This window comes from Somniosus microcephalus, chromosome 15, assembly GCF_052327205.1.
Source record: "Somniosus microcephalus isolate GS21.2 chromosome 15, FLI_Smic_1.0, whole genome shotgun sequence".
NCBI classification, from domain to species: Eukaryota; Metazoa; Chordata; class Chondrichthyes; order Squaliformes; family Somniosidae; genus Somniosus; species Somniosus microcephalus.
Window position 1 is genome coordinate 22,967,657 of NC_141001.1, and position 14,154 is coordinate 22,981,810.

Below are 14,154 nucleotides of genomic sequence, written 5' to 3' on the forward strand. Positions count from 1 at the left end.
GCTAACAAGGGAAATTAGGGATAGCATAAGATCCAAGGAGAGGACATATAAATTGGCCAGAAAAAGCAATAATCCTGAGGATTGGGAGCAGTTTAGGATTCAACAAAGGAGGACAAAGGGATTAATTAAGAAGGGGAAAATAGAATATAAGAGTAAGCTTTCAGGGAACATAAAAACTGACTGTAAAAGCTTTTATAGATATGTGAAGAGAAAAAGATTGGTGAAGTCAAGCATAGGTCCCTTGCAGTCAGAATCAGGGGAATTTATAATGGGAAACAAAGAAATGGCAGAACAACTAAATTCATACTTTGGTTCTGTCTTCACAAAGGAGGACACAAATAACCTCCCAGAGATGCCGGGGAACATAGGGTCTGATGAAAGGGTGGAACTGAAAGAAATCAGTATTTGTAGGGAAATGGTGTTAGGAAAATTGATGGGACTGAAGGCCGATAAATCCCCAGGGCCTGATAATCTACATCCTAGGGTACTTAAGGACGTGGCCCTAGAAATAGTAGATGCATTGCAGGTCATCTTCCAGAACTCGATAGACTCTGGAACGGTTCCCATGGATTGGAGGGTAGCTAATGTTACCCCACTATTCAAAAAAGGTGGTAGAGAAAAAGCGGGGAAAAAGCCTGACATTGGTAGTGGGGAAAATGCTGGAGTCCATTATAAAAGATGTAATAGCAGAGCACTTGGAAAGCAGTGACAGGATCGGACAAAGTCAACATGGATTTACAAAAGGTAAATTGTGCTTGACTAATCTATTGGAATTTTTTGAGGATGTAACTGGTAAAATAGATGGGGGAGAACCGGTGGATGTAGTGTATTTGGACTTTCAGAAGGCTTTTGATAAGGTCCCGCATAAGAAATTAGCGTGTAAAGTTAAGGCACATGGGATTGGGGGCAAGGTATTTATAAAGTATGTGTCTATACTTAATGCAATAATGACGAGACAGCTTGGAAGATTCAACGTAGGTCTTTACTTAATACCAACAGGCGGGAAAACTGAGGGGAGATCAGTACCCACAGTACTATTTATACCCCTATGGCCAGGAGTGGTACTACGGTATCACTACGCCCTACAAAGTAGTGCTGCCCTGGCCATAGTTTTAAAGTAACATACCTATTACATACACAACATTCCTCCCCTTTTAATTAAAACGTACCCGTGCAATTAAGTCAATAGATGCCCCATAACTAGGGCTAATAACATTTGGCAACACAATATACATAACATATTTACATCAAGAGTTGTCTACTTATATATATATATAAACAGAAACATGTTATAGATTCAGTCTCTGAGGAGGCCTCCTGTCTCGACTAGGATAACGTCTTTCTCTAGTCGGTCTCGGTGTAGGCGGCGGTACTTCCGTCACCCCTTCATCGCTGGACTCGTCGGTGTCTGATGGCACATCCTGTGCCGTGGAGATCACTGGAGTGCTGAACTCCTCACAATCCTGAGACCTCTGTAACGACGAGCTGGGCCGTGATTCCGCTGTAACAATGTGCTGAGACGTTTGAGGTAGTGAATCAGTTGGGTTTCTGGACTCCACAAGTTGATCAGCATGCCGTCTGATTATGCCTTCCCCTGTCTCAACTGTGTACATCAAGGGTCCCTGGCGGGCCTTTATCGTACCAGACCGCCACTTTTCAGTCCTATAATCATGGGCCAACACTTGCTGCCCCACCTCGAAGCTCCGTGTCTGTCTGTCAGGAGCCCTACGAAATACTCGGTTTTCCACATCTCTCCGAATGTTTGGTCTGAGCAATTCAAGGCAAGACCTTAACCTTCTATTAAAGAACATGACGGCGGGGGCCTGGTTGGTCACCGTATGTGCAGCATTACGGTATGCGAATAGGAAGTTGTCCACCTTGTGTTGTAGTGGCAACCTTCCCTCCCCCATCGCCTTGATGGCCTTTTTAAAAGTCTCTATAAATCGCTCTGCCAGCCCATTTGTAGCTGGATGATATGGTGCGGACGTATAATGTCGCACTCCATTCCTTTTTAGGAATGCTTGAAATTCTTCTGCCACAAATTGTGGCCCATTGTCCGAACAGACTTGCTCGGGCACCCCGTTTCGAGCAAAAATGGTCCTTAAGACTGCGACCGTCTTTTCGGCTGTCGTTGATGACATCTTTACGACCTCCGGCCATTTTGAATGGGCGTCCACTACAATAAGGAACATCCCATCCTCATCGCCAGTATAAAGTATGTGTCTATACTTAATGCAATAATGACGAGACAGCTTGGAAGATTCAACATAGGTCTTTACTTAATACCAACAGGCGGGAAAACTGAGGGGAGATCAGTACCCACAGTACTATTTATACCCCTATGGCCAGGAGTGGTACTACGGTATCACTACGCCCTACAAAGTAGTGCTGCCCTGCCATAGGTTTAAAGTAACAACCTATAATGTGACCACAGTATGAGATACGTTCCTGGAAAAACTCACATTTCTGCTTGTTCGCCCTGAGTCCGTATTGTTGTAACCGCAGAAGTACTCGCTCCAGGTTAGCGAGGTGGCCGTTATCCGTTTGTCCTGTCACCAGGATGTCATCCAGGTAGCATTGCGTTCCTGGAATGCCCTGTAGGACCTGTTCCATGGTCCTCTGCCATATTGCCGGGGCGGACGCCACACCAAATACCAGGCGATTGTACTGGTACAATCCCTTGTGTGTGTTAATCGTTAGGAGCTTTTTCGAGTCCTGCTCCACCTCCATCTGTAAATAAGCTTGACAAAGGTCAATCTTCGTAAAGTGTCTACCCCCAGCTAACGATGCGAATATGTCCTCTATCCGCGGCAGCGGATACTGTACCGTGTGCAGGACTGGGTTAATAGTTATCTTAAAATCCCCGCAAATGCGAACCTCCTTTGGTTCCCCCGGTGTGTTACTTGCAGATTTCTTTATAACTGGGACGATGGGCGTGGCCCACTCACTCCACTCAATCTTTGTAAGGACACCTGCACTCTCTAAGGCATCCAGTTCTGCTTCCACCGCTGGCCGAATGGCGTAAGGCACCGGTCTGGCCTTACAAAACTTGGGGTTTGCATCTTGAGCAATAGTTATTTTTGCTCTAATGTCCTTTAAGGTCCCCAGCCCTTGTTGGAACACCTCTGGCGTTTTTGCCAATAGTTTCGACAGCCTGCTTGTAATGGTTGTATCATCCGTGGTGGTCTCTACTTTTAACTCGTGTATCGACTTCCAGTCGAAATGGATTTTTCTTATCCATTCCCTACCCAAAAATGGTGGTCCACTGTTTGGTAGGACGTATAAATAAAGTCCTGGCACTTTTCTGCCGTTGTATTTAACTGTTACTTGCATTTTTCCCTTCGGGTAAACTTTTTGTCCCGTATATGTTTTTAATTTAATTTCCGTATCCTTTAAGGGAATGCATTTGAACAGCCTGTTATAATCTTGTTCATTAATTACTGATAGGGCTGAACCCGTGTCCAGCTCCATATTAACTTCGACGCCTGCTACCTTCATTTTAACCCACATTGTGCTGTGGTCCTCCGTTTTGTCTACACCATATAACTTGAGACATCCCAGACCTTTAGGCTCTGCTTTTGTGCCTTCCTGTGACTCGTCTGAGCTACTGTCAGACATCTTATGTATTTTTGTCCTTGCCTTGGTACTGCTCGGATTGCCCCCACGATTGGGTTTCGTACCAGACCGACAAACTTTCGCTATATGCCCCTTTTTCCCACACTGCCGGCATATTTTATTACGAAACCAACAATTACTTTGGTCGTGGGTGGTTTTGCCACAACGGTAGCATTTACCTTTGTGAAATGTCACCTCATGGGTGTCATAGCCGGTTGTGTTATGTCGTATTTGAGCAGCGCCCTGTGCTCCTGCTTCATGGATCGATGCTATTTCAATCGCCTGATCTAGGCTGAGCTGTTTCTTGGCTAGCAACCGTTTACGTGTATTCTCATTTAACATGCCACAGACAAATCTGTCTCTGATCGCGTCTGCCAATATGGCTCCAAACTGGCAATGTTTGGACAACCTTCTGAGCTCAGCTAAATAGGCTGCCTGCGACTCATCATTCCTTTGGTCGCATCTGTAGAAGCGGTACCTTTCCGCTATAAATGGTGGCTTAGGGTTTAAATGTTCCCTTAACGTATCAACAATTTGGGCGTACGTTTTGTCTGCTGGCTTGTCTGGAGTAAGAAGATTCCTCAGCAGACCGTATGTTTTTGCCCCCATAAAATTTAATAAGGTTGCTACCTTTTGGTCATCTTCCACCTTGTTTAATATGCAATAAAGTTCATGCCTTTCGATATAGGCATCCCACTCTTCTGTGTCCTCAACAAATGCTGACAAACAACCTTCTTTAGTCATTTTAAACATTTGAAGAGAAAAAAAAAACATTTCCCGCTTTCTCCACTAGATGGCGTTTTTCCCGCCTTTTCTCCCTCTGCTGTCAATGACCTCTCTCCAGCGTCGTTATTTTTGGCCCTTGCAGCTCCCGTTCCCCGGGAAGGATTTCAGTTTTCCTGGCCCTGGGTGGACTTTTGCCCCATGGCTGGAGCGCCCGTTCAGCCTCTTCTCTCAGCTGCCGCAGCCGCCGCTGGAAACCTCTCTCGCTCCGTTGTTGCCGCTCCTCCCGAACCCGGAGTGCTGGGCGGCCTCCTTCGGTCGACGCTGGACTCTGCAGGCTGGCTGGTAAGAAGCCTCTCTCCTTCTCTCTCCGTACTGCTACCGTTCCTTTGTTGCACCGTGTACTGATGAGTTCGAACCTTACTCATCGCCAGTATAAAGTATGTGTCTATACTTAATGCAATAATGACGAGACAGCTTGGAAGATTCAACGTAGGTCTTTACTTAATACCAACAGGCGGGAAAACTGAGGGGAGATCAGTACCCACAGTACTATTTATACCCCTATGGCCAGGAGTGGTACTACGGTATCACTACGCCCTACAAAGAAGTGCTGCCCTGGCCATAGGTTTAAAGTAACATACCTATTACATACACAACAGTATTGACTTGGATAGAGAACTGGTTGGCAGACAGAAAGCAAAGAGTTGGAATAAACGGGTCGTTTTCCGAGTGGCAGGCAGTGACTAGTGGGGTACTGCAGGGATCGGTCCTTGGACCCCAGCTGTTCACAATATATATTAATGATCTGGACGAGGGAATTGGATGTAATATCTCCAAATTTGCAGATGACACAAAGCTGGGTGGGAGGGTATGCTGTGAGGAGGATGTTCTGAAACTCCAGTACGATTTGGACAGGTTGGGTGATTGGGCAGAAACATGGCAAATGCACTATAATGTGGATAAATGTGAGGTTATCCATTTTGGTGGCAAAAACAGGAAGGCAGATTATTATTTGAATGGCAATAGATTGGGAGAAGGGGAAGTGCAAAGAGACCTGGGTGTTCTTGTGCACCAGTCGCTGAAGGTAAGCATGCAGGTGCAGCAGGCGGTTAAGAAGGCAAATGGTATGTTGGCCTTCGTAGCAAGAGGGTTCGAGTACAGGAACCAGGATGTCTTGCTGCAGCTGTACGGGGCCTTGGTGAAGACCGCACCTTGAGTATTGTGTGTAGTTTTGGTCGCCTTATCTGAGGAAGGAAGTTCTTGCCATGGAAGGAGTGCAGCGAAGATTCACCAGGCTGATACCTGGGATGGCAGGAATGATGTATGAGGAGAGATTGTGTCAATTGGGCTTATACTCACTGGAGTTTAGAAGATTGAGAGGGGATCTCATCGAAACCTATAAAATTCTGTCAGGCCTGGACAGACTAGATGCAGGAAGGATGTTTCTGATGGCCGGGGAGTCCAGAACCAGGGGTCATAGTCTAAGGATAAGGGGTAAGTCATTTAGGACTGAGATGAGGAGGAATTTCTTCACCCAGAGAGTGGTGAACCTGTGGAATTCTCTGCCACAGAGGGCGGTGGAGGCCAGTTCATTAAATATATTCAAGAAGGAGTTGGATATATTTCTTAAGGCTAAAGGGATCAAGGGATATGGGGAGAAGGCAGGGACAGGGTACTGAATTTGGATGATCAGCCATGATCTCATTGAATGGCGGAGCAGGCTCGAAGGGCCGAATGGCCTATTCCTGCTCCTATCTTCTATGTTTCTATGTTTCTCGAAAGCCTTCTGAAAGTCCAAATACACCACTTCCACTGGTTCTCCCTTATCTATTCTAGCAGTTACATCCTCAAAAAATTCCAGTAGATTAGTCAAGCACAATTTACCTTTTGTAAATCCATGTTGACTTTGTCCGATCCTGTCACTGTTTTCCAAGTGCTATGCTATTACATCTTTTATAATGGACTCTAGCATTTTCCCCACTACCGACGTCAGGCTTACCAGTCTATAATTCCCCGTTTTCTCTCTACCACCTTTTTAAAATAGTGGGGTTACATTAGCTACCCTCCAATCCATGGGAACTGTTCCAGAGTCTATAGAATTTTGGAAGATGACCAGCAATGCATCTACTATTTCTAGGGCCACTTCCTTAACTACCCTAGGATGTAGATTATCAGGCCCTGGGGATTTATCGGCCTTCAATCCCATAAATTTCCCTAACACCATTTCCCTACAAATACTGATTTCATTCAGTTCCTCCCTCTCATTAGACCCTATGTTCCCCGACATCTCTTGGAAGTTATTTGTGTCCTCATTTGTGAAGACAGAACTAAAGTATGTATTTAATTGGTCAGCCATTTCTTTGTTCCCCATTATAAATTCCCCTGATTCTGACTGCAAGGGACCTACGCTTGACTTCACCAATCTTTTTCTCTTCACAGAAGGCATGCTAGTGTGATCAACAACGAGCAATTCCTGATTGGTCAGCCCCACCTACCGTTTCTGGAACACCAAAGTCAAAGATCTTGGGGCTCTGACTTAGGGTTTGGATCAGCAGAGAGGGAGATGCTGTAAAGATGACTGCAGCTATTGTGCAGCATTGGGCTGGCAGGTGCAGTGTGTACAATGGTTAGCTGTAGCCTGACACTTGGCCCCACATCCTTGTAGACATGTTGCAATCCTGACCTATGGGGATGGTTCAGAAGGCAACCCCACTTGAAAGCACCTCATGCAGCCCCACCTTGACAGCAGCAGGGCAGAGAGTCAGGTGCTGAGCTGCTTCATTGCTGGTCTAGACACGTGCTTGCATCTTTCCTTTCATTTTTGCCTGCGACTTCTTAATCCCCTACCCTGTCAGCAATGGAAAGGGCTGCTAATGGGTTGCGATGCCTTTTGAAACTCTCCAATGCCTTTCTGAATTTGTGTCCCCCTATTGCAACACTGCCCTTTAATTGGCACCGTCCCTTTAAATTTGCCTCACGTGCAGTTTTCTCTCCCACTGCGAGTATACGCCCTCGACTCCCCTGTGCTATGAGTAATTATGCAAATGGTCTTATACCAGAGAATTGAGTGCTATCAGCATTGGACCTTTCAGCCCAGTTTTGCATCAGTCCTTAAACATTTAGAACAGGTTTGTGCCTGCAGACAAAAGTCGGCACCACCCCTCACCCCCCACATGTTTTTGAAGCACTGAAGTCTTTTTTTTAATTTGTTACCAACTGAACTTAATAACAAATGTTACATGGTGTCAGAATTGTAATAATTCACTCTGAAACTCTGAGTGTTTTGGAAGGAGATACAGGAGGGAAAGAAAAGAACATTTGAAAGCTGGCTTGCTACATCCTCATGTGCTTTTCAACTCAACCGGTTTTCTTTGACTTATCGTGCTCTGTGATGGCATTAGACAAAGATATTTAAAACAGAAATTGAAAATGTTAAGTGTTAAGTCCGTGAATGATTGACACACGGACTAGCAGGAGAGAAACAAACAAGTCTTTACTGGTGAAAGGCATAAACGAAACTAACCAACAGAGGCGCTCTAGCGCCTTTTATACAGGGGTGGTCACTGCCGGTACTGCAGTCTGAGACCAGTTATTCTCTTAAAGGTACATACACAACAATTCCTCCCCTTTTAGATAAACAGTACATAACATTCATTTAACAACTAATGATAACGAATTACAATCACAATTACTGTTGCTAGATACATTGGTTAAGTTTAAGCAATTATAAGTTGAGTCTTTGAGGAGGCTTCCTGATTCTGTCTGGATAACGCCTCTTTGGAGTATCAGGTTCTTCTGGCAATGTTGAATCGGAATCAATGTCGTTGTTTGGTTCATCTGCTTCCAATATTACCGGTTCTGCGGTAGCTGCAATTGGAACGTCGATTTCATTACCAGGTGTATCAGATCGTGGTGTGGAGTTGACGTTTTCCAGTGACTCTAGAATCTGGTCAGCATGGCGTCTTACAATGCTCTCCCCAACGTCCACGTTATACATGAGAGGTCCTTGTCATCTACAATTCGTTCCTGGCTGCCATTTCTCAGTGCGGTGGTCCCGGGCCAAAACTGGTTGACCTATCTTAAAACTCCTGGTCGGCCTTTCATTCATATTCTGAAACTGCCTGTTCTCCACATCTCTTCAGACGTTTGGCTTAACCAAATCCAAGCGGCATCGTAGTCTTCGATTGAAGAACATCATGGCTGGAGTTTGGTTGGTAACCGCATGTGTCGCATTCCGGTAGGCAAACAAGAAGTTGTCCACCTTGTGTTGTAGGGGTATATCTTCATTACACATTGCCTTGATAGCCTTCTTGAATGTTTGGACAAACCTCTCGGCCAATCCATTAGTGGCTGGATGATATGGGGCAGATGTGTAATGCTTAACACCATTGTTCTTTAAGAACCTCCGGAACTCTTCAGACACAAACTGTGGTCCATTGCCAGAGCAAATCTGTTCAGGCAGCCCATTCCTGGTGAACATGGTTCGTAAAACTGCGATAGTTTTTTCCGTGGTGGTTGAGGACATTTTTATTACCTCTGGCCACTTTGAATGTGCATCCACCGCAATTAAAAACATCGAGTCCATGAAGGGACCAGCAAAATCAATGTGCACCCTTTGCCATGGAGATGAGGGCCACTCCCATGGATGCAGAGGAGCTTGTGGTGGGGCGTTTTGGACCTACTGGCATCCTGCACAGCTCTTGGTCATCTCTTCGATTTCTCTATCGATTCCCGGCCACCACACAAATGCTCTGGCTAAGCTCTTCATTTTTACCCCACCCAGATGACCCTCATGAAGCTCATTGAGCACTGTATCCATCAACTTAGGTGGAATTACTACTCTGGATCCACACATCAAGGTTCCTCTGCACACTGACAGCTGTTCTCTTCTTGACGAAAATGCTGGCAGCAGTGGTTCGCCATGTGCTGGCCATCCCTTCACCATTAAATCATAGACCTGTGATAGTGTCGGGTCATTCCGTGTTTCCTTTTCTATGTTTGCATTCGTCACAGGGAGACATTCGACTATGGTCGAGTGGAATAACTCCATTGGATCCACTGCAAGGTCTTCTTCTTCCACCGTCGGCAACGGTAGACGTGACAATCCATCAGCATTTCCATGCTGTTTAGTTCCCCTGTACTCGATGTCATATTGGTGTGCCCCTAGGAAAAGGGACCATCTCTGCAGCCGTTGTGCTGTCATTATCGGTACGCCCTTCTGAGGGTTGAAAATGGAGACAAGAGGTTGATCGGTTAGTAGAGTAAATTTTTGACCGTGCAGATAGTGATTGAACTTCTTCACCCCCCACACTAGGCTGAGGGCCTCTCTGTCAATCTGGGCATAGTTACGCTCGGCAGAAGTTAACGAGCGTGACGCAAAAGCTATCGGCCTCTCCAAACCATCAAGGAATTTATGTGACAGTACCGCCCCAATGCCGTAGGGAGACGCATCACACGCCAGCCTGATTGGCAGTGCTGGGTTGTAGTGAGCCAATACTTCCTTCGAAGTGATTAAGTCCTTACTCTTCTGAAAAGCACGTTTACAATCATCGCTCCATTTCCATGCTACCCCCATTCGTAGCAGGGCGTTCAGTGGATGCAGAATTGTCGACAAATTCGGCAAAAACTTATGATAGTAATTCACCAACCCGAGGAATGACCTCAGTTGCGACACATTTTCAGGCGCTGGGGCCTTAACAACTGCTTCAATTTTGTCAGGGGACTTATGTAACCCCTCTTCATCAATCACGTGGCCACAATACGATATCTGTTTCTTAAAAAATTCGCACTTGGGGCGGTTGGCTCGCAGCCCATGTTCCCGTAGTCTAGTGAGCACCTGTTCTAGGTTGTTAAGGTGTTCACTGTCATCTTGAAATCCCCACAGATGCGAATCTTCCTTGGCTCTCCGGACTTATTGCTTAACGTTTTCTTCATGACAGGAACGATGGGTGTCGCCCACTCGCTCCAGTCGACCTTAGACAACACGCCCGCCTTCTCCAGATTCTCCAGCTCTGCCTCGACGGCTGGACGAATTGCATATGGTACCGGTCTCGCTTTGAAAAACTTGGGAACTGCGTTCTCTTCTATTTTTAACGAGGCGGTTATGCCTTTAAGCGTGCCCAGTTCTTGTTGAAATACCTCTTTGGCGTTAGCTAAGATTGTTGACAATCGTCCAGGAGTGACGTCTTCATCTTTTTTACCGTCCACCGTCATTGCATGAATGGAATGCCAATCTAAGTTTATCTTCCTGATCCATTCCCGTCCCAATAACGGTGGTCTATGATTTGGCAGTATGTAGAGATACAATTTCCGTATTTTCTTGCCATTGTATTCGACAGGCACCCTTATTTTTCCTCTGGGGTATACTTTTTGCCCCGTATACGTCGTCAAGACGATGGATGTCTCTCTCAAGGGTATGTGCGAAAATAGCCGCTCATAGTCTCGTCGATTCATGACGGTTAGCGCTGATCCTGTATCCAATTCCATTTTAACTTGGGACCCTACTATCGTGAGGGTGACCCAAATGGTTTGGTGATCCTCTTTTGCGATTACACTGTGAAGTTTGAGACAGCTTAATTTCCTGTTCTCAGATTCACTATCGCTCATCTGGTCTTCGGAACTACTGTCCGTCATCTTTTGTACTTTCTTGTACGGTTCCTTAGTAGCCTTTTTGTTGTCGCTGGTCTTCTTCCCAGACCTACAAACTCGTGCAATGTGTCCAATCTTCCCGCATTGTCTGCATATTTTGCCTTTGGACCAGCAATCCTTCTGGTCATGGTTAGTTCTGCCGCAGCAATAACATTTTGCAAATCCCCGTGCCATTTCGTGGGTGCCGTATTCCTGTGGTTTTTGTTGAATTTCTGCAGCTCCCCTGGCTGCTGCTTCATACGATACTGCCACGCTGAAAGCCTTATCTAGCGTCAGCTCTTTTTCTGCGAGTAACTTCTTCTGTGTTCCTTCACTCAGGAGTCCACAGACAAATTTGTCCCGTAGGGTATCTGCCAGTCCTGCTCCGAACTGGCAGTGCTTTGATAGCTTGCATAGTTCCGTAAGATACTCAGCATTGCTCTCATCTTTGTGCTGAGTTCTCCTGTGGAATTTAAATCTTTCTGCTATCAACAGCGGTGCAGGGTTTAAGTGCTCCTGTAGAACAGCAACAATTTCGTTAAAACTCTTCGCCTTCGGTTTGGCTGGAGTAATCAGATCCCGCAATAGGCCGTACGTTCTAGCGCCCATTATGTTTAGCAATATTGATGCCTTTTTCCCCTCCGCTATTTCATTTGCCTCGAAATATACCTCGACTCTTTCCACATACATGGTCCAGTCCTCTAATGTATTATCAAAAGCAATGATACAGCCAGTCTTCAGCATCTTGCAAATCTAAAATGGCGCCTCCCGTGCTTTGCCTTCTTCTCCGATTTAACAAAATGGTGCCTCCCGCGCTTTTCCTTCTTCCCCGCTGTTGTTAGCGCTGCTTTCCACGGTTTCTTGCACGTATTCTTTTTCTTTTATTATTTTCCCATCATGGAGCGGACCCTCTGGAACACTTCCCTCCCTCTTCTGAGGTCCGAACGCTGCCCAGCTTCGAAACACCGGCCGCGCCCTGTATGCTCCACCCTCTCTCTCTCTCCTTGCTTCCCGACTCGCTGCCTGGCCCCGTTGCAGCCCAGGAAGGATCAGAGCACTACCTGCCACCAGCCCGATTAGCTGGGAAACCACAGACCGAGGAACCCAGCCTGGCTCTGGACAGTCTCTCCTGCAAGTTTTGAAATCGATGATTGACGGTCGACACCCGTTTCTCGAGTTTCAATGGCCTATTTTTTTTTTTCTTCTGGCTCCGACCTTCAACACGTCGTCGGAGCTGCTGCTGAGTTGCAGGTAAGTTCGTTTCTAACTCGTCGCCAGTGTTAAGTCCGTGAATGATTGAGACACGGACTAGCAGGAGAGAAACAAACAAGTCTTTACTGGTGAAAGGCATAAACGAAACTAACCAACAGAGGCTCTCTAGCGCCTTTTATACAGGGGTGGTCACTGCCGGTACTGCAGTCTGAGACCAGTTATTCTCTTAAAGGTACATGCACAACATTAAGCACCAGGATGCAGCCAAGTCTGTGAATCTAACGTTCAAACTGTTGCATTTTGTTTTTTTTTTAGCATCGATGTCTATTCCCTGGGTTCACAGTAAGTGGACCCAACATCCCCCAATAAGCAGAAACCAAGGAAAGGCTGAAATCGCAGGGAGTGGGCACAATGGAACAGTGCAGGCAGAGATTCTGAAGCGGTTTTTAATAATGCATGTGTGACAGTGTAGGAGAGAGCACCAGTGGACAAATCTTCTCCACTTAAAACCATAAGCTTGATTAGTAGAACGTTGCATGAAGCCACCCGCATGTTAACAGTGATGGGCCCAATCCCCTCGCAACAGCTGGTTTTGTTGAATGCCAACAAAGTTGATCTTGAATTGTATCCCGTAAGCAATACAGTCAATCTTTCATGCAGGTAGAGATCCCACAACATGTAGAGCAGGCTGGCATATGCTTTGATGAGCGGTCTCCAGGCACTTCACATACAATCAATTACTGTGAGGCGTAGTAAACGTGCAAGGGTGCACACACAAAGCAGTAAGATTAGTCAATTTTGTTGGTGGTGGTTGAGGGTGGAATGTTGACCAGCACAGTGAGAGGGCTCCCCGTCTTCAAAAGATGCCATGGGATCTGAACAGCCAGGCAGGTCTTTGATTTAATGTCTCATCGAAAGACCGGCACCTCACAGAATGCAGCATTCCCTCAGCACTGAGCTGGAGTGCCAGCTTAGGTCACGTGCTCACGTTCGGAAGTAAGGCTTGAAGACACAGCCTTCTAGTTTGGAGGCTGGAACTAGCAACTGAGTCAAGTGGACACTTGACACCACAGGTAATGGTTGTGGGCGTCAGTTACAGCGAGTGGTGCAAAGTGCAAGAAGCAGGTGATAGCCATGTTCTAATTGGAGAAACATTGGTGACAAATTCTAAGGAAGAAAATGTATTTTTTTTTTAATTTAAAGGAAAATAATTAACATTATGTGTATATTGTATGTGATGCGCTATCAATTACTCAAAAGACTGAGGTTAAGCGAGTAACTAACAGGCTTTTATTAACAAGAGAATGAAGGTGTGCCTCGAGTGGTCGACCAGTCCAGAATACAGAGGGACTGTGGAGCAGTCACCTTTATACCTGGACTCGTGGGCGGAGTCAGCCGAGGCATGTACAGACATGTACACAGTGGAATACAAACAGTGGTTTATCACATTCACCCCTTGTTTAAAAATGAGTCCGGCGGGGTGAAGTGTATTAAAAGTTTGTGTATTGGAGTCTCTCCGGAGGTCTTGTCTGCCGCTGTGATCGACGTGGCAATGGCAGGGGTAGTGAAGCTTCCGGCGTCGAGTCCCGCGTAGGCTGGGGCACTGGTGTGTAGTCCTCGTGGGTGTCGAGCGGGTCGCGGGGCCCAGGCGTGCCATCTGCTGGGGTTGGATATTGGATCGTGGGGGGGGGGTGGTAGTGGGTAGTCGGTTACTGGGGCCCCCGAGGGTGCGAGGTCTCGTATGGAGACTGTGTCCCCCCGCCCGTCCGGGTACGCAATGTAAGCGTACTGGGGGTTGGCGTGGAGGAGGTCGACCCTCTCAACCAGGGGGTCTGTTTTATGGGTCCTCACGTGTCTTCTCAGTAGGACCGGCCCTGGGAACGTCAGCCATGGCGGTAGCGATGTCCCCGATGTGGACTTCCTTGGGAAGACAAACATTTTCATGTGGACTTCCTTGGGAAGACAAACATTTTC